We start from the raw sequence: 21,232 nt of genomic DNA on the forward strand, positions 1-21,232 counted from the left end.
TTTTCACCCTTAAAACTAGGGCTTGATTTCGGCCGGGGTTATTTTTATAATGAATCACTTTCCAAGAATAAATCAGACCGGCTTGTGGAGTCAAGCATTGTTCAAAAATTCATTAAAAAAGAACAATATTTTTAAGGGGTTTACAGGATCGTACTGAGGGTTACATTTGATGCAAGTGGTTTAATTTTAGGTTCAATGTGGTTAAAGTTGATTGGCATTAAAGCTTAAACCGGGCCTGGATGGGTCCATTAAAATAGGATATCGATTAATAGCTCCCTCAGGACTCTTGAAAGTTCATAGCCTGAGCACTCGAGACCCAAGGCGTCAGACAACCTCGATTTCTATAGTTTCCCGCTTTGATTTCCAGTCTGGACAAATACACTCTGAAAAGCGAAATCTATTGCCAATAAGCGACTGCACAGTTCCCGGTTTTATATTTGATTAAACACTTGTGCAGGAACGTAGTCAGGGAAGGTGCAGAATGAAACGAAGTAATTTCTAGTTCAGTGCGGCGAAGGATAAGTATAAAAGCTTTGTATGCTTAAAGAAAACCCAACAAGGCTTACATTGAGCGTTTCCCTGGATTAAAGAAAATATTTAGCCGATTTTCCCGTGTTAACACCTGGCCTGACCAGGCTTTATTTGAATGAAACCAAACAAATAATACATTAAACAGGCGGGCTGGTATATTTATATCCTACTTAGAAGAGGTCGAAACTGAGTGCGTGCTTCTAATTCGCTAAATATAAAACGCTCTCAAAACTCTCTCTTCTGTAAACATGAATTGTTAGTTACAAGGGAAACCGTACGAATGGAAATTGCTTCCAGAATTTCCACCGACGGGGCTTCTTTCACATACGCGTTCCAGTTTCGGTGATCCAGTGTCCCGTCCCGGATTCATTGAGGAATGCGCGCTGCCCGGTTCAGTGTTAAAATTAGTGTCACTAGTGCTTAAAGTTCACTCGGAATGACCATCGATGTCCCCAAAAATTTATATAGCATTAGAGGTGACGGTCTCAACCTTGAAATGGATACGAACATTATTTTGGTATGTTTAATTTTAAACTCTGACTCGGGAGCCACTCGTTCCCGAAAGTTGTGCGCTTTGTGTGTTTTTCGCTTTTATGATTGCAATTTCTTGTTTTAACAGGAATTGGTTTAATAACTTTCTGACCTTAAAGTTTCACTTCATTTAACGCAGAAATGTTCGCGCAGCGAATTTCATTTGATGCGCACAAAATTTACACAGTAAAGAACAGTGTCCAAAAAGTTCGTTACATGGTGCTTCTTGTGGTTTATTTTTTTAAAGTTAAATTTAGACCAACAGAGGGAATAAGAAAAGACACTTTAAACCCCCCTATTTTAGCCAGTGACACGTTACATAATGTTTTAAGATAGTCACTAATAGCGTATTATTAGGGTTGGAGCTAATTTTCTCACGGTGTTTTTTTCCTTAAAAAAGCAGTTTGTGTTGAGTTTTTTAAGTGTGTTACCTAAGTGGGAATTTTTTTCTTTTTGGTTAAAGTTGTCACAGGAATTAACTTATTCAGGAAATATTTTTAAATTATTAAACTCTCAGTCAATTTTCAAGAAATTTTTACAAATTTATTGTGTTGTGTCCAGTATTAACAGGAAAGTAGCATTTTTTAAGGTTGGCACTACATTTGGGTTATACCGTTGGCGACCTCTACATTACACGCAAAAAATTTAAATCTTGTGTCAAATACAATAATACAATATGCTTAAATTGATGCTAAGCTAATTTCGTATATACTGAAGTAGATATAATCTTCAAATGAAGAACTTACATTTTTAGCACTATAGTTTCAATTTAAAAACAAAATTCAATATATATAAAAAAACTTGAATTGAAAGAACATATTTTGATGTTGCGATATTAACGGCTTGAAAAGCCTAGGTTTTTAGTTACAAATATGTATACAGGGTGGTCCAGTTTTAAATGTCAATAATTCACCATTCGAAAGCCCATCAAAAAATAAGTTAACATACATTATGTCAATACAGTCCATACATGTTGAAAAATCGGTTTCTTGTCATAACTGTCAGACCGCTCGAGGAATTTTAATCAAATTTAGAACAAATTTATAAGAAATTAATTCTCATTATGTGATGATAATGACGTTTGTCGAAACTGTCCAGTGGTGGTGGAAAGATGGTTTTCATTTTTCTGCCTTATTCTCTACGTCAATGGATATTTTTAAAAAATTTTATTTTTTTTACTTTACTTGTTCAATTTGACAAAATAAGTATCTCTTATAAAATTCTGATTTGAAACTTTGTTTACGAAATACTGAGTTATTACGTTCAAAGACCCAAAACCAACCCAACCCAACTTAAAAATTGTCTTGAAAACGGTGAAAATTGACTTAAGAAGCTTAAAAAATGTCTTTGTAGCCAGTTTTCATAGTTTCCAGACAAATTGTAAGACTTTAGTTTTAAAAATTGAAACCAATGAATTTACTTTGAAACGGTGAAAATTGACTTGAAAGGCTTAAAAATTGTCTTTGTAACCAGTTTTCAGACAAATTGAAAAACGTTAGTTATTTAGCCTTCACAATTGACTTGAAAACTGTGAAAATTGACTTGAGAGGCTTATAAACTGTCTTTGTAGTCAGTCGTTATAGTTTTCAGATAAGTTGAAAAACGTTAGTAGGGAAAATTGACTTGTAGCATCAAAAACTACTTTATCTAGAATTTTTGACTACAAATTCACACATTTCAACCTTGAAAATTGACTTGGACACCAAAAAGTGACTCTGAACCAATGAAAAGTGACATCAGAAGCTTAAATTTTGCATTTGAAGTAAGTTTTCATAATTTGAAAATACATTTCAATATTTTAGTATTGAAAATAGTCTTAAATACAGGATATTGACATTAGATTCATGAAAATTGACTTGAAGACTAACTTTTCAGGTTTTTTTCACCAAGTTTTTGACTTAGCAGAATTAAAAAACTATGTTAACATTTTCCATAGCCTTAAACATGTTATTTCAAGCTTTGTCAGTATTAAATTGACTTCTAGACGCTTCACTGTGCTTTAAGACTTTAAGAGTTTTTTATAGTAAAAGTTAAGTTTCAGACCCTTCATTAATGAAAGTAAACAATTTAAGTCTTAGTCTCAATTTAGTCTTAAACACTAATTTTTAGAATTAACTTAGTCCGAAAATTCGAACTGTTTCCAGTGTAATTGAATAAAAAAAAAGTTTGAATTGAATGATCAGTTTTACACTACCTATAGTTTAAAAAATTGAACGCCAGTAAACATTAGTCAAAAAATCCTGTTTTTTGACTATTTTCAGTGTACTTGTTCCCAATTTGATCAAAATTGATCCAACGGTCTGATAATTGTAGCAAAAAAAAAATTCTTTACGATTTTAAAACTGAATTTTGGAGGTCTGTGTCTTCCTTAAGAAGCGTTCTTCAGGAAAATGACATAATGCATGTCAACTTATTTTTTGATGTGTTATCGATTGGTGAATTATTGACATTTAAAACTGAACCACCCTGTATTATAAAACTGGTAAATTTTACTGACTTATTTTAAGGAATTATTGTTACGCAAAATCTTCAACAATATTAAAAAAGTACTAAATTAGAATATTCGAAAATCATCAAATAATGCAATCTGCTTGATGAGACAATAGACAGATCAGCATCATAGCAAAGAATACTGTTTTTTTTTAATTATATGTATTAAAATAGTTTAGCAATAAATTAAAAAAACAATCAAGATTAGAAGTTCTGACAGCAATGCATCAGTAGTTGTCATTGTTGACATTATGACAGCCAAGTTTTATGAACATCTTGTCTATGGCCACATTTGACGATAAACTTGACGTCACTGTAATGTAATTTGACAATTATGGTTTTGTTAAATTAGGTTATCGGCTTATAACCTATTTGATTGCAATATCGTTTCAATGATGTCACATACACTAAACAAGGAAGAAAAAAAAACAAAACTTTCTTCCGGCTACTGCCGGCCTTTTTAAACAATGTAAGTTTTCAATACAATTTTTTTCGGACTTAAAGTGAGTATTTTCAAAAATAAAAAATTACGATTCGAAAAAAAATAATGGGTATTTAAAAAATTCAGGTTAGAAGGTTTTCTAGTATTTTAGGGAAATATGTAATTAAAATGGAAATAATGCGGGCCCTGGGTCGTGAAAGCTACGAAACGCCACTGGGCGCGCGGTCGTTCCAGCCGGCATATCACCAGGTGTAACGCGGCTTCAGCACCTGTCCTCTTAAAAAAATCAATGTCCTGTGGCTATTACTCGTCACAGTGTGTCTTTGGACCTCGACAACTTTTATATATTTTTGGTATTAATAATTAATTAAGACGAAAATTAGTTTGAGTGACTGCATAGCTTAGAGCACAAAGTGGAGTGTGCTAAAAAAAATTTAATGTGACGATAACAAAGCTGCAAAATGCGCGTGAGCTTCATTATTTCGCAAATTGGAAATAACGTTAAAGAGAGGAGAAAGACTGAAGAAGTCAGTGACCTTCTATTGAAGAAGATGCAGAAATTCGTCCCTGTCTGTGCGCTTACTTACGGCGGTCGGGTCACAAGTCAAATCAACTTTATTTTCTTCACTGCTAGGAAGAAATCGAACATTTTTCAATTACCTTCCATTACTTTCTAGCCAGGCTGTTGCCAACCACGGCCACTATCTCTTGCCGTTAATGTAGGTAAAAGCTGGAAGTCGTTTTAATTAATTGACGCTTCAGTAAGAAAAAGGAAGAAGATACCATTGTTAGACTATAGAATTTCATTAATTTGTGATTTCATTACCCCCGCCTTGTTTAACTGACAATGATTTAAATTGCCGCATCATAAACAACCACATCCATATTGTCCTTTTTCATGTTTTTCATTGATGTTCTGGGAGATTAATACTAAAGCTGTCGCTATGCTGGCACAAAATTGTCGACGCTTAAATTATTTGACGTTTATTGGTCTGTCGGGGCGTTTTAGTATCAAATATATTTAAACATGATTTAATCTCTAAAATAATTCCTTTAGACAGTTTTGGACTGGCGTGTAAAGTAAATGCACACTTGGTTGGTCTCTGTGTTTCCTGTTTCCACTACAATGGACACTAGACACGAGCCAATTTAGTAGATTAGCCATTTAAAGATGTTTTTTTTTTCTATTCGTTTTTTCAGTTAAATTAGTATGCGTTTAGTATAGTCTTAATTGTTAAAAACTAACACAATCGCCGACAGAGTCCAGGATAGAGTTTTACCTAAGAATCTAAGCGGTGTTAGAAGACAATGAAAGAATAAACACCTGACCAATTGGGTGGGCTCCAAAGATTTATTTCAGTGAGGGACAATGGTTTGTATCACTAAAAACGTTTCCCTAATTACTCCTTTGATTTTTGTCCGGATTGACGCACAAACAAGTCTCATTGTTTTTTATTAAATGGTTTGCATTGTATTCCGCCTAATTTCCTCTGGTACTACCAATAATAGTACCACCAGCACGTGCTACTGTGTCTGTACAATTGTCACAATAGATAACAATATCTGATTGTTGTCTATAGGGTTAATAACGACAAAAAAAATAGACCCGCATTGGACATACTCTCCTAGACTGATAACTGAACTGTCATGTTCATCCCCCAATAAGAAGACATCGTCTGTTTTGAGTAAGATGACAGATCTGCGTTATTTATAAACTCGGGATTGAAAGACGCCTGGCGCAGAACCCTAATGGGTGAAATAGATTTTTTGCCTCAATTATAAATATGAGCCAGCCACATTGCTGAGGAACTCATTTTTTAGACGCACGTGCGGACGCAATCCACGTGTTCGGAAAAATCGCCGAATTATAGCCTGCCACCCTATCACATCCGATTTTTTTACTTCACATCCCCCACACCCACATGTCCAACTTTACCATGCTTATTATGACGATGAGGTATCTCAACATGTCATCTTACACATTGGCGTACTAAATCAGTAAGTAATTCTACATTACCTTTAGTAATATTTTCGTATGAGGCATGACGTGGCCAAAGAGTATCAATCTGATAAATATGCATGAGATCCATTATAATATATTAAAAACTCCTCCCATAAAATTCTTTTGGATTGGCATCGAAGCAATGTGGACGAACGCCAATGTTAATAAAGTATCATAAAAAGTGTCTCAGCTAAAAAACAGACGGGGCGCAAGCTGTCGCGATATTTTAAGAATTAGGGGCGACTTTTTAAGCCCTTATCTTGGCTCGTCGTTAATCTAGGGACAGCTGACTTTTTAGTTATGCGCAGCGGCCCTAATATAGGATGCATATTTTGGCAAAACTAATAAACGCCCCAGGTTCAGATAAGTTTTAGTTGCATCCGGAGTCGACATATTACCTACTCCAGATTTTTATCATTTTTTTTTTGCTGCAGCCTACAGGAATTGATAAACGCCACTGATCTTTGCCACATTCTTCTCATGCCGTTAACATTATTTACAAAGAGGAGCGAAAAGTACTTTACAAATAAACTTAAGTACAAGTTTGCAAAATACTTGTAGTATCAATCAAAAGTGCTTGGACATTGACAGGTCTATGAAGAGTTGAAACGTGCTAAGAACACAGCTCAGAAGTACCTATCTGCAGAAAAATGGAAAAGTTTTTAATTTGTATCTTTTATTTTTGACTAATTTTTAATTTAGTCAGTCAGTTTTAATAATGCCTGATTATACGAAGAATTTAAGAAGAAAATTTGTTTACATGTTAATAACAAAAACAACCTTTCAATCCGATATTAAATGGTAGTATTTTTCATTAAAAAATTTGTTTATTTCCTTTTCAACAAATCCAAATTGATGCTACTGTTTTCCAATCACTCTCAATTTAATGACCAACTGTAAAGAATTATTGCAAAATCGAGTCTACAGCATTTGATAATTGTTGTATGTGTCAAAATTTGCCTAAAACATCAGGTATATTACAGTTTTTGAAACAAGACGTTATTCTGATATTTATGACTGTTATTTTGACAGTTGTCACGTGATTATTAAGCTAAAAAGTGTTTTCTAATCACGCGGCAACTGTCACTAACGTCAAAACTGACAAACAGTGTCCCGAAACTGAAATAATCCTTTTTAGAGCAGTTTTCAAAGCAAGACCGGTTTTTCCGCTGATTGACAGTTATTTCGACTGTTGTCACGTGACTACGCGAGTAAATAATTAATTATATTTTATTAAGAACTTCTACATCATCTATTTGAAACTTAATTTTTTAGAGTATATTATTTATACCCATCATAGCAAAGAATACAGTTTTTTAAATTATATGCATTAAAATAGTTTAGCAATCATTTAATACTTATTTAACCAACTAGTGTATTAATGAAAGCGATTAATAATCGAAATGGTTTAATTTAAAACATACATCATTTGTGTTGGAGCAAGATTCAGATAATCAGACACTTCTCGGCTCTGTTTTCAATAAAAATGCATGGAGGAGTTTTTTGAACTGGTTGGTTTGTGTTTAAAACAATTTTAAACAATTATAATATATTGGCCCATGTTCTTGAAGTAGATGTAGTATAACCCATAGAGTTAGAGCCACAAAATATGGTTGAAAAATAAATTGAGAGCATGACCTAAAAAACAACAACAAACATACAAACCCTGTATAGAAAAACAGAATGATTAAAGTCATTGACAGGTTTTCCTCCATTATCTACGTTTCTTACAGTTTATTTACATTTTTACTACATTTATAAGTTTTACCCCTTTATCATGTAGGGTTGTTCTACCCTGAATGTGGCGTTCCATTAAATTTGATGTATGACTGAAATAAAACTTAGTAACCATGTAATATATCATGATTTGGAATAGACGGCTGATCCGATAAGATTATTGGTCACAATTTTTGGCGATATCGCGGAAAGGCAGATGTGAGGGGTATTGTCTCGTAAATATGGCTTTTCAATTTGGATTTCGTCACGAAACTTGGTTGTTTGAGGCCCGAGAGAAACATAAAATCCACTTGAACGTGGTAATAATTCCATCTGTTCCAGTTTAAGTCGAAATGTGGAAATGGCACCGTTATGGGCGATTTTAGAGATTAATACCACACATATGTGATTTGATCTGAGTGATTTTGAGACAGTTTTCTAAAAATACATCAAAGAAGATATGTTTTAATTAAAATCAGTGGGTAACGCTAAAAGCATCAGGGCGGCAAATTGTCACGGTATGCCAAAATTTCAGAGTGAATTGACAAGAACACGTAAAATCCGGATCTGTATGTCTGCTTCCTCCTCCTACTAAACGGAGGCATTTGTAAAATGGGGATTGTCAATAAAAGTGATAAAATTTCGCCCAACTGCAATCCCTGGGGTGCAAATTGAAAATTTCATTTTGTGCTGCCAAAAGAGATAAAGGAATTCATTTAGGAGATTCTGATCTCTGTCAGTGCTCTATTTTGTCAAATCGATTGGCTCGATTAGGGGAACAATAGGAAGATATTACCTTCCGTTTGATATATGTCTTAAAGGGGGTCACTTAAATTATTTTGCTGCTGACTGACGGAAGGGTGAAATAGTAAGTCAATTACAGGGTCGGCTGACTCTAGGCGCGAAAAATAAGGTCTTTACTATTTAACATAAACTGAATTCGGGTCTTAAAGGGACCCTACTAGAAATCTCCCCCTGAAACTGTTACTTTCTTTACTTATCGCATTCGATAAGGGTGAGTTGTTTTGTTGTATGTTCTGTAACGGAAATACGGCTTAGATAAACTTCCCAAAAAAACTGTTTTTTCATTTGAATAAATAATCGCTTTGTAAAGCAAATTAACTAAAAAATACGTAAGTTCATAAATTAGTATAATTAGCACAATGAGGAGGAATTTTTTAATTAAGATTTAATGAGACTAGTGACCATTTTATTACAGACCCCCTGCGAAAGGAAAGTAACAAATTCGTTCTTTGACCTCTGTGTAGATGTTCGACGAACTTTTATTATCTCGTAATTGTTCTCCTGAAGAATAACGTTTTAATTATTTACCCGTGATATGACTTTTTATACAAAAAATTATAAAGTCGCCTAAGCCGAGCTTCGAGTTCCCGCTAGCCAGGCGAAACAAAGATAGCGTTTGTAAATTAAAAAAGACTCTTAAACAACAGTTACTTGTTCACTTTATTGGTAGTTATATAGAATTAAAACTTTCTTCCATTATAATTCTATACGCGTTCTTCATGGGAAGACTCTTCGTCATGTTTTATTGTCGAATTAAGAGGTTTTATGATTGCTGCATTTCGGCGGCCCCACCTGGTCAGCCACCACTCGCACAACTTTATGAATTTTATATTAATGTCCTTATCAAATAGTGGCCAGAAAACCGTAAAATTGTATATTATTACTTGATTAATACACCACAAGTAGATAACATTCCGGTATACAAACTATACTAACAAAACCGTGTGTGTCATTAGTAATCACAAAACAATTCTCACATTTTGAATTTTGGCGAATCAATTCAAATTCATCAACATCAAACGTTCAGAAAATGTGGTTTTGTACCGAATTCAGCATCGCCCCTTATGGTCCGAAACCTGTGACATCGGATTCCACTATGCTGATTCCCAAACTTGTCATCTCAACTTAAAAAAACAACGAAAAATCTGCACGTTCTCGGTTTTTTTGTAATCTAAAGTGTCGTCAATTTGGTCACCTTACATACCCTACTATAACAGTAAAGACATGTTTTTACAGAAAAAGCTCAAAGATGTTATAAAATTGTCTACATTTATCCATGTATAGGAATGTCCAAAGCATGCTCTTTAGCAAAAAAGTAACTAACTAAATTCAATAAAATATATAAAATTCTATTTTAAAAAATATCACTAAACCATGTGATATTCACCAAGCGTGAGATATGAAATAGACCAATGAGGCCTTCCCAAGATTTTTTATTCTATTTTCTAAAGGAATTTGGACAAGAAAAATATTTAAATTCACTAAACTTGTAAGAAATAAAAGAACTGCACTCATTAAAAGAACAAAACATTTTAGATCACTATAACTTACAAAAATAAAGGTCAAAACTGCAATACAAGTTTACAAATCCATCTGCAGACCACTATGGAAACATGCTAATGGCAAAGTCAACTCCGAAAACTAAACAACACATACAAAGAACGGAACAAATTGCATTAAGACTAATCACAAAAATTAGAAGCGAAAGACTACTACAAATTCAAGCAAATTAAAAAGACAACTGGACAATATTAAACTTACTCTGTATAACTCGACAAACTAGATCCCGATTTATTTGCTGCTATTTTTTGTATTTAACTAGTTTATGACAAATCAAGCTTTCCAAATTTTCTAAATAAATTTGAATAAATAGTTTGTAATTGTAAACGCGGTTATATCTGTAAAATAACTCCTTTGACAAAAAAAATGCAGGAGTTTTGACGTAATCTTATTGGTTATGTAACGTCGCACAGTGGGTCATTTTAAGCCCTAAAGTGGTAATAATGACTTTTGCTATATTGAAATATTGAAGGCTTCTGAGAGACAAACACATACCAATTATCTGTTGCAAAATGGGTAAAATGAGTAAATTTGTAAATTGAAAAATTTAAACTGACCAAAAAATGTCTAAATGCTTCTGAAATAGTCTAAAAAATGAAAACACATTCCAAAACACTAGAGAAGCTCTAACTTGCAAAAGCTTACCAAGCAGCCTAGAGGCTTCCAAAAGTTTTTAAAACAGTTTAAAAGCTTCCAAATGCTTCTCAACTTATCTAGAAAATTTCAAAAGATTTCAAGAGTCTGAAAGCTTCCGTATGCTTCTAGACCAGTTTTCAAAAATTTCTGAAACCGTCTACAAGGTTTCAAATGCCTTAAAGCAGTCCAGAACCTTCAAGGCTCTTTAAACTGTCCAAACACCTACCAAATCCCCCTCAAGTAGTCTAAAAAGGTTTTAAAACACTACAGAAACTCTAAAATGCTTCTAAGGCCGTCGGAAGCCTTTCAGACACAGTGTAGAAGCTGCCAAAAGCTTTTAAAACACTCTAAAGGCTTCTAAATGATCTCCAACTACTCTAGAAGTTTTCAAAACATTACAAGACAGTCTAAAAGGTTCCGTATGCTTCTACACCAGTTTAACAGCTTTCAAAAGTTTCTGGAACCGTCTACAAGGTTTCAAATTAATGCTTTAAAGCACTCCAGAACCGTCAAGGCTCTTTAAACTGTCCAAACACCTTCCAAATCATCCTCAAGTAGTCTAAAAAGGTTTTAAAACACTACAGAAACTCCAAAAGCTCTTCAAATATTCTAGAAGCTCCCAAAAGGGACCAGCTCTCCAAATGCCTCTAAAGTATTCCAGATCCTTCAATATGCTCTCTAAACTATCCAAAAACCTTTCAAATGCTCCTCAATAGTTCAAAAAAAGTTTTCAAAACAATCTAAAATCTTCCGTATGCTTCTAAAGCAGTTTGAAAGCTATCTAAAAATTGAACTCAAAAAAAGTAAAAAATTTTGCATCTCTGAAAGAGTTAGATAGATAGATTTTTATGATTTTTTTTAATTTTCCTCCATTATTTTGTTTTTAAGCGCTTTTTTTTCACTATTTTAGTGCTTTTTAATCCGGACTAACACTATACCACATAAATTAGAGTTATTGTACCGTCTTTTTTTTGCCAAGTGCAGTTTAGGCTGTGACTTTTTAAACTCGTTTTGTCACATTCAAAGCCAAACTCAACTGAAACTCGAAATTTATCCTTTTTTTTTGTACATTTTTTTTATTATGTAAATACATTTGTTTCTGTAACATTGGCAGAAAGACCATTGTAGGTCGATAGTCGTTTTCCTCGGAAATAAAGATTGCTTATGTATGTATGTAAAAATATTGAAAATATTTAAGGTCACGTGAACTAAACACTGCAAGCAATTTTAGAGTCACATGATGCACGTTGTCACACGTTGATGAAAATAAACTTTAAAAAGTCAAATTAACAATAGGAGAAATTTAATTAACCTAAAAAGCAAACAATACTAAATTGTCTATGCTTGTCCATCTAAAAATCAATAATTACGTGGGTATTTCCAGCAAAATGGGGTGGTTAAAAATAGTGAAAACAAAAATGGCAATTAATTAAATACATTCAGGAGGCTTTAAAAGTAAATTACAACCATAAAAGCAGTTAAACGTAATAATTGCCGGGACACACGCAGGGAGAGAATTTTATAAAAACCGTCAAGAGACGAGTGACACCCACCAGTAATGTTTTGTTTGTTTTCTATTTCGCTTTTTTACGTTTCGTTACAAAACTACAGCACATGTTATAATGAACTTGAAATCTGCCGGGCTATTAATATTTTTATAACTATTGTGGTCTGGATGAACACTGCCGGCACTATTTACTATTAATAGCATTGGAACTGAAAGTTCCGCGTCTTTTGCTAACTGGAGGATCTTTGTGGATCCAGTTTTAAATTTGCTTTAAGTTAGACAATACGTTCATTCATTTTTTCGGCACAAGTTGTGTCATCCATCATTAAGAACATAGCATCTATTGAAACACTTCTAATTTCAGGATTTCCTTTGAAGATATGCTTGAAATAAATGATCAAATATCGCATCATTAAAACATATTTAAATGGTACATGGTCGCTATATACGTGTTCTTTTTTTGTATACAAGTCTTACATTTGCTATGGTATCGTCTTATTAGAGACGCCCAGGGGTCACAATAATTGGAGAGCTTATTGGACTAGGACAGTCTGCACTATATCAACTTATAATGATTCAACAAATCACCTTCAAAGTACCTTTGGAACGCGGTGAGGGTGGGAACGTTAAATACGGCATTATGTGCTGTAATATTTTTTGTGTAAAGCAATTGGATATGTGAAGTTAATGGGACAAAATAACGCAGATGTCATGGGTGTAGATGGGACAGAAAGTTAAGGAAGCGAGAAAGACGAAGTCCAGGAGTTCGCGACTGGCCGGCCGTAGTTCCGGCCCAACGGCCAACTGACCGGCACAGTTGCCGCGGTTTTTTTAACCAGCTCCTTCAAAATTACCATGAAAAAAACCTTTTTCCCATACGAACTTGAAATTACGACCTGATAGCTTAAATTGCATGATGTGTTATGATTTTGTTCGGTCTGGTTTATTGATAAATTCTGCATTAAACTCTTAAATTTCGATCTCCCTCTAGTAGAGCCATAGAGCTTTCTAAGAAAGCTCTTTATGTGGCAACCCAGCAAATGACCGGAAGCTTATCAAGTCTTAGACGCGTTGCCGCGATCACTCAATGAAACCGAGTAATGGGGCCCAGACAGGAACCTTGGGGCACAACACGCGCTTTTACTAATTAGATACACCATGTAATTCGAAGAAAAATCGACGCAACTGCATTAACGAGTCCCCTAGTTAATTGACATGTCAAATGTCAATTGTCCTGATGCTTTTCAACGAGCGGGTTATTCAATGTTGGGATAACAGAACGGATGTAGAAACTGCAACGAGGATATGCACCCGTAAGTGTAAACGGTTTATGCAGTATGTCGTCCGAACACAAAAGAACTGTAGGAATAAATCTATCCTTATTGTTCGCAGTCACGTAAAAGTGGACTTTCGTTGTATTAGAGCTCGAATCAGATGAGAAAAGGCCACCGCATCATCAATGACGCAGTTTTTAAAACTATTTCTTTCTCCTTCTACAGTTGCCGTCGCATTAGATATAATCAGAGGCGTCCTATTAAAATATTCCCGAAAATATATTGTTAAGCGGTCAAAAAGCCACTTGGCAACGTAGTACGGTTTTTACTTGGACACAATTAAAACAGATGCGGCAGCGGCCAGGGACATTTGGACCTTTTTATATGCTTTTACTAGCCGGCACTCTAAACGGTGTTGCCAAGTTTAAAAAAATGTAGTGGCGGACAGGGAGACTTAGGGGTTTAGGTTAGGTTAGGTTCCGTTTTAGTCTGGTGTTTTGGTTGTATTGTTGATGGTCGCAGTTGAAGTTCACATAGTGTTATGAATAAAAAACGTTATTTTGTCAAAATGTCTTTCAAAAAGGTTGGAAAGAAAGGTGTTATCATATACAGCCAAGGCCGTGAAATCGTCAGTAACGTCTTACAATTTATGAAGAAAGAAGCAGAAGGAGTTTCCATTCCTTTGAAAAACTTGTTGTCTTTTATTTTCTTTATTAAAAACGACGAAAATGTTTCATTTTACTGATAAAATAATAGCACGCCACTGACTGGCTGCAACAACTTGGAAAGTAACGAGAGCAGCAATATTTAAAGCGAGACGTACAGAGATCGTGACATCATCGTTTGATGACGCCTGTGGCCTTTTCTTAGCTGATTCGAGCTCTACAGATTACGACGAAAAACTTTTGAATGTGTTACCGACCGTTTAGCAGTCCACAATACCGTGGGAATCGAGCTCAGTTATAATTTCAAATCAAATCATTACCGCACAGCCAAGTAATAACTGTAACGCCTTATGCCGATGCAATTAACAGAGGCGTCGATTTGTTTTGGTCGTACCCAAGGCCGGATATATTCCCTGTCTGTTACTTTATTTATAATTATTGTCACCAGACTAATTAAATGTACTCACACTTTAATTAACTATTTTTATGAGAATATTACTTAGTTCCTTACTGTTCGATCAAACGTGACGGTGATCAGCAAAAAGAAAGTCTGAGACAACTAGTAATGTAGCAATTTAGAATTTTCGTCAGTTATGGTTGGCTTAATCGAAGTTAATTTGACTGAAATTTTATTATTTGTACAGAAGCAAAAATTGTTTTGCATTATCAAATTAAGTGTTTTTGCAAAAGATTAGTGGCAAGTTTTTTACAGTTTAGATTTTGTCATCTGATAGGACTGCCACTGCTCAAAAACATAATGAGCAAAATCCAGTAAACATCATTTATATGGCAAGATGTTTCTGAAACGTCTAATAATAAATCAATAATCAATTAAGTGCTCTATAAGAACCAGCAGCAAATATTCCATTAAACTTAGTAGTCATAAAGCTAGTAACGAAAATTACCATTGCAGGGGTTTACGGTAGTAAAAGGCAAACAAATCTGTTTTTAAGTAGCTGTTATTAGTTCGCACGTTTCGGAATTGCCGAGTTTGTCTTACATATTGACATAACTTTATGGAGTCGAAGATTGAGCAAAAGCAATGACCAGCTGGAAGAATTTCTTTGATATACCCGAAGAAATATTGATTTTCTTTTGGACAGATTTTATTTTCACCTTGCGATTGGGGGCGTTTTTCCTTTAATGAGGTCCGGCTTTGCATGCAAGCAATAATTGCCGGTGTTTGATAAAAAAGAGCGCAGCTGATAAAAACACATGGCAATCTCAAAGGCCAAATATGAATACTAGTGGGCTGAAGAAAAAACCATCTGCCCTTGGTCATGATTTCGTAAAATACAGATAAAGCAAAGGGTTGGTCGTGGCGCGAGCAAAAAGAACTAACGGACTGACAACTGGCAAGTCGGGGATTCAAATCAGAACTGCATCTGTTACGCAGATGGCCTTTAGACCTGATACCTTTCCTTCACGCGTCCTAAAATAGGTAAAAATCACTTGATTATCCTCCCTTTATTACTGAATTTTACCTGTGCCATATTTCAAACGACGGTCTTTCAGAACGTCACATGTTTTATTGAAGTTTTCTTGAAAACAAGAAATTCACGGCCACATGGCCAAAGTCTGTTTGGTTTTTCCACAATTCCCACCTTCATCGAAGAAAAAATCGTCGGTTAGGCACGTTCATTTTGGGAACCCAAAATTGTTTATTACACGACAATTACAGTCAAATGGTACATCACAAAACCAATTTCTTCTCTCGCTCTTTACGTACATTTCGTATTCTCAAGATGTTCTGTCCTGACAGTTGTTCTCTCCTGGTATTTACCGAAAGATAATAGCCCGAAATAGGATGAAAAGTATTACTGTCGTTTACCTACTTGTTGATACCAGGTAAGCCAGGATCTATTCAAAAAAATTTTTCTATTCAAATGAAACAAAGCCACATTGAGAGCCTGCAGTTAGCACAAAAGAGGAAGAAAGGTTCTATATGGACAGCTGCAACTTTTTTGCCACGCGCTCTTCTATATACGCATATGGCACGTGCTAAACCACCCTAGTGCGCGCATGCGTGCAGCTGCAACAGGTACGGGGTCCAACGTCACCCATACCCAACAGGCTATCCATCACGAAATTTTGCGCGCCAAATCTCCCCGGATTTTTAGACTTAAGCTACCGTAAGAAATTGATTAAAACTTCCAACCCCTAGTTCAACTATAAGGGGAAGAAACACCACTCTCGTAACGGCTTAAGATCTGGTCGTTTAAAAATTTCTTTAGAAAACCTTACCTCGGATAATATTTCACTATAGTCCAACCTCAATAATCCGTATTAAAAAACCATTGGAGCATTCATAGGTTAAGGAAGAAAAATGTTTACCCCTTTTTCTAGTATTTTTTGTGGAGTGATTAGAGTTCTTCAAGCTTCCAGCTTATTCAAAGTCTCTACCGTCTTTAGAGCTTTTTGGAGAAGCATGGCGTTATTTTGTGAAAATCAGTGTTCTTCCCTTTACTAAAAAATAATATAAAAATAAAGGTGATTTAATAAACTAAATTTCAAAATTTTGGAAGCTGTTAATGAAGTTAAACAAGAATCTAATGACCATAATGATTGTCCATGTTTATGAATTAAAATTCCAAATATGTCCCAAAGCTAGAAATTAAGAAAACTTAATACTTTGTTATTTAAATATTTCTGATTATAGCAACAAAACGCATATGTGGTTCATTCCTGTGACACTTGAAAATCTGACCCAGTTGCCCGTCACATGGGGCATAATGGAACCAGCAATGTGGGCCATATAAGCAGATCGTAATCAAACACCCTCTATGTGGTTTGAGACACGTGCGGTAGATATGCGTTAATGTAAACCGCAATTTAAACAGGACGGTAAATACTATCTTTAAGTATGTAACTGTGTATAGTGCTAAGTAGTTTCCTGTTGTGGATTTCCGGTTCCCTAAATTGAACTTTTTTGCTTAATGAAATATATTGATGGCGCGGATGATACCTTATTGTCTATCTGGAATATAAAAGGGTTGAGAGATCACCCCATTAGAGGGCGTTAACTAATCGATTATTAATTATAACCCAAGTCCCTAGGAATAAATTAATCATCAATCTGTGCAATCGAGTTTTTTTAAGGGGTAAACGCATCTGCGCTTGCAAGGGGGATGAATTTGAAATTACCTCGTCGAAAACGTGTAGTCATTAGAATCACTCATTGTTGTTGCAGTGTTGTTTCCAATGTTTCGGCAAGTCTTTTAAAAAAATAGACGTAATTCCCTGTAGTACTATTTAAGACTGATGGGATGGATTTTGTTGTCGCATCTGTTTTTTCACATTTGGCAACGCGGTGTCTGGATCTTTAAATAGTAATAGATTTGACAGGGCGACATATTTACCAAAACATCGGGGACGGGACGTTAAAAAAGCCGAAATTTATCGACGGACGCTTTCACAACGCGACTCGAAAATTGTTGAAATATTTTCTCAAGCCAGACATTAAATCCGGTAACGACAAATGGGCCAAAGCGTCCGACATCTTTTTTAAGCCTTTGTTTGTCCGAAATAAAATTATGCACCTTTTAACTTAAAATATATATATATTTTTTAAAGCGAAACATCTGGTTTGTGTGCCAAATTTATGAGTGAAAAAATACGGTGTTCGTTCTAGTCAAAATAATTAAGCTACATTAGAGAGTTATTTTTTTAGAAAAATGTAGGTAAATTCAAATGACATATTTAGTTAAGGAGGCTTTATTAAAAATGGCATCATAGAGGAATCAATAGAAGGAACCCAAGAAATTTAAGAAGATATTTCAGCAAAAGTGTTTGATACTCGCAGGTCAGGATAGTGGGAACACCATTAAGTAGTCTGTAAACAAATCAGAAAGAGACCAAATGAAATCAAATCCAAGACCAATATCTCACACCTGAACTCAATGACTTCAGGCAAAATCTAATGAGTTAATTTTGGGTTTATTAAAATTTACTGATTTGACGCTAAATGTAACAGTTCTGAAATGTGTTGGGTGAGTTTGGCTAGTTTTGGAAGTTTAGAGTTTAGAATTCGAGAAAGTGTCCGAAAACCAAAGAAGGAAAGGTACTCGTAGGAGCGTGGTTCCGCTAGCTTCTTGTAAGAGTAGTACCAAGGAGGCCCAGCTGCCTTTTCGCCGGCATCTGTCTTTCACAGCTGCTTCTTACGAGCAATCAGTCCAGATACATACAAAACTCATATTTGGTTTTGATAACATCGCAGACCTATATTGTGTATCTTAAATGCCTTAACTGATATTATTATTACTTTTATTGTGTCTTTAAACAAACAGTCCCGGTGCCTGGATTGCGCTTAAACAACTTTAAATAAACCGGTACGATTGTCGAAACGTATCAAAGTGAAGAAGAAAATTGTTGTTTGCTTAAGCTTAAAGTGAGCTTTGAGGGTTTTTGTTGTTTTTTTTGGGGACGTTTGCAGTGCAGGAGCGTAACAAACGCCTTGTGTGAAGCATAAAAGGGAGTTAACTAAAGGCAACCGAGGATAATTAAAGCCTAATCGAGCTATCTCACGCGACAATTTTTTGGTTCCTTGCGATTCGCCAAATCGAAATTGAGCACCTGCCCGGCTTTTGCCGAAATCTGCAAGACACATGTCGGTAACAAGCGGCCTGTGGGAACCAGCGGCAGATGCTGCACACCTACATGTGCTGTTACCTGTGCATTTTAGTGCAGGTAAACCCTCAGCTCCTCGCCCCCGCGCCCTTTAAGCACAAACATTGCTTGTAATCCTACCCTGGGAACCACGGTACAGATGACACTCCAAGAATAAGGCTTTATATTGTCTATACTGATAACACCAATCCGAGGGGGAAATTCAAAACTTAGCCTAAATGTAAATGACATTACCAGATATTGCTACAACAATACCTTCTTGTTGATATAAGAATAATAAAAAACGTGGTTAGACTAGAACACTCTAGAAAATTTTAAAATTGCTATTAAACGTTTTCACATACATACATCTCAGTCTCTTATTCTGTAATTGGTGTCCTTTCACTTTAACATTAGTTTAGTTTAGAGGCCCACAACTCCGTTGTGTTCACCAAAGCAACTCAAATTATTCATAATTAAATGTAAAAACAAATGGTACCGTTATTCGTGAATGGCGTTATAAAATGCGAACAGTATAAATAATGCATTCGAGCAAGCCTCGAGGCAAAATTACCGAATTTTTGCATTTTTTTTAAGGGGCGCGCTTGCACCTTCGTGCTAAAGTTCATTCGAGTTTTTTGGTCGCACCATGTTACACTACGTAAGTCCGGTGCTTTCAACCATACACAGGCTACACACCATTATTTTCCAATGGCTGGACATACAGTATTGTCATTATAATTTTTATGTAAGCTTCAGGAAGTCACTTATTACTTTACCTACGTCTTCAAGACGCTCTCTAGTACGTTTCTTTATTCTCAAACAACACAAGTTTAATCAAGAGGGACCTAACGGAGCCCTTAATGTTGCAGTTAAATTTTTTTCAAAACTTTCTCGACCAGTGTGTTTTAGTGCCTGAGGAAACAGCAATAAATTCCGCGAAACGTTGTAGTTCAACTAGCCTATTTCCCTAACACTCATTTCGTAAGGCCACGACTCCAATCTAGCAGCTCTAATGAAAGACAAATATTCGTAAATTTTCGTGCTAATCAAATTTCAACTTATCATTTTTGATGATGACAATTTCAGTAATATTATGTCTAGGCAAATTAATGTACTGTGTAAATAATGTGACTATATTATTATGCTGGCTGAGTGACCTTTGTGAACTTAAAGAGAGCAAAATGATATTTTAGTTAAGTTAACAATAAAAATTAAAAATTACAATTTGAGTGCCCTATTTGTAACCAGAGAAGTTTAGGGTGCCAGCACGTAAATTTTATAATAGCAGTTACTTTTAGGTATATTTCAATAAAGTAAAATTGTAAAGTAGTTCTACTAAATCGTGTGAGTCATAAACATAATTGCGACCAAAAAAATCACGGGCATGACCCACATATCATAAAATCTTCTTCTAATGGCTGAAATCGAAAGAATAGGGTAAACGAAAATTAATATTTCATATTTTTGAAAAGACTGTTTACATTGCTACATTAGTTTGAGTTTGCCAATTAAATCTGGACGTCATCTGAGAGTGAAAAAATAGGAATTTATTTACATTATTACATTACAAATTTAGTGTAAACTAGAATAATAATTTTCTTTTACTTCTTAAGGAACATTTATAAGAGTCTAAGTTAACAGAACTTTTAAATTAAGATCCATTCTGTGCATTGAAATTACTCAAAAATACAAAGTTTATTCTCATGTTAACAACATTATTTAAAGCGAAGTAGAAGCCATGTTCTCAAAGTGGAGGTGAAAGTGTTAAAAGAGAGGAAAGAACACACAGCCTTCTCCACAAAATATTTATTAACCCCTAAATGTTAAAGGGCGGGGTAGAGCTCGACTAGTTTCGGGTACATAGGCACCCATCATCAGGAGCTCATCTTTTTAGACAGGGAGAAAAAATGGAAATGGAAAAATGGGTCTCGCTATCTGTCCATTAATAAATATTTTGTGGAGAAGGCTGTGTGTTCTTTCCTCTCTTTTAATTATCTAAAGCGTTTGGTTCCAAAATACCCATGGCATCTAAAAACTGTTTCATGGAGTGAAACAAATGTAATTTACAATACTTAACGAAACTCTTCAACGGTTTTTCCAATCGAAAGTGCGCGGGAGATTTTGACGAAATTTCCAATTTTGATTAAACGAAACGAAGTCTATTATATGCAATTTGGCCAATTAAAATAGGAAAAAATGAGAAAGTAATACGTTCTTTATAACCGCTAATTTAATTAGTATAATTTAGTCTGATTATAAGTATGCCGAACGCAAGATGGCTTTTTAACCACCGTCCCATATTATAATATGCACTGTAATTGAAGTTTTACTTTATATTAAGTTTTAACTATAAATTGCAGTTTACAATCAACATGGGATGCGTTTAGACCCACATTGTTCCAAGAATTATTCATTCAGGGAGGATACAATCTCCAAACAGCATGTGATGAGGGTAGTAAGCAAATA

General features: G+C 34.9%; 1 protein-coding gene across 1 annotated transcript in view; it reads left to right on the plus strand.

The window, feature by feature from the left end:
- Positions 1 to 548: 548 nt before the first annotated feature.
- The window catches only part of Delta (neurogenic locus protein delta), a 48,863-nt gene continuing 28,179 nt past the window's right edge, over positions 549 to 21,232 (plus strand). Inside the window, exon 1 of the mRNA XM_081993823.1 lies at positions 549 to 1,048. The gene's annotated coding sequence lies outside the window, so the exon portion shown is untranslated. The remainder of the gene's footprint in view (positions 1,049 to 21,232) is intronic.

Source organism: Ips typographus, linkage group LG16, assembly GCF_016097725.1.
Source record: "Ips typographus isolate SLU linkage group LG16, UJ_Ityp_2.0, whole genome shotgun sequence".
NCBI classification, from domain to species: Eukaryota; Metazoa; Arthropoda; class Insecta; order Coleoptera; family Curculionidae; genus Ips; species Ips typographus.